This window comes from Pygoscelis adeliae, unplaced genomic scaffold (genome assembly GCF_000699105.1).
Source record: "Pygoscelis adeliae isolate BGI_AS28 unplaced genomic scaffold, ASM69910v1 Scaffold34, whole genome shotgun sequence".
Classification (NCBI taxonomy): domain Eukaryota; kingdom Metazoa; phylum Chordata; class Aves; order Sphenisciformes; family Spheniscidae; genus Pygoscelis; species Pygoscelis adeliae.
Window position 1 is genome coordinate 1,555,416 of NW_008824658.1, and position 458 is coordinate 1,555,873.

The 458-nt window shown below is 64.2% G+C and overlaps 1 protein-coding gene across 1 annotated transcript in view; it reads left to right on the forward strand.

The window, feature by feature from the left end:
* ATOX1 (antioxidant 1 copper chaperone) overlaps nt 1–458 on the forward strand; it is a 9,170-nt gene that overhangs the window by 995 nt on the left and 7,717 nt on the right. The window lies entirely within an intron of this gene.

Sequence of the window (458 nt, forward strand, 5' to 3'; positions counted from 1 at the left end):
CTAGTTGACTCACAGTGCTAAACGAGGCGGGCACATAGCTGAGAGGCAGCTCGCTTTACGAACCATGCGGCCTGGCTCCGCGGGGCCGTGAGAGTGACCGACACTTAGCAGAACCAATGGGCAGTAGCACTCTCGCTATCGGGGTGGAACGAGACCCGATGGATTTCCCCTTTAGCCAATAAGACGACGCTACCCGCGCTACCAGGCGCGAAGGGCGGGCCAGACCTGACGCCGTAGTATGGTTGAGCCGCACAGCAGCGCCCTTGAGAAGGTGCTGGTAAACCCCGTTATAGATCGGGGCGGCCCCCTCTGTGCGGCACAGAGCTCGGCGGCCAATGGGAGAGCGCGGCGGGCCCTGACGGACAGGCCACCTCCGGCGTTCTTAAAGGGACAGGCAGCCCGCCACGAGGGGCGGTGTTCTGCGCCCAGCACCACCCCCTGCTGGAGGGAAGAGGACG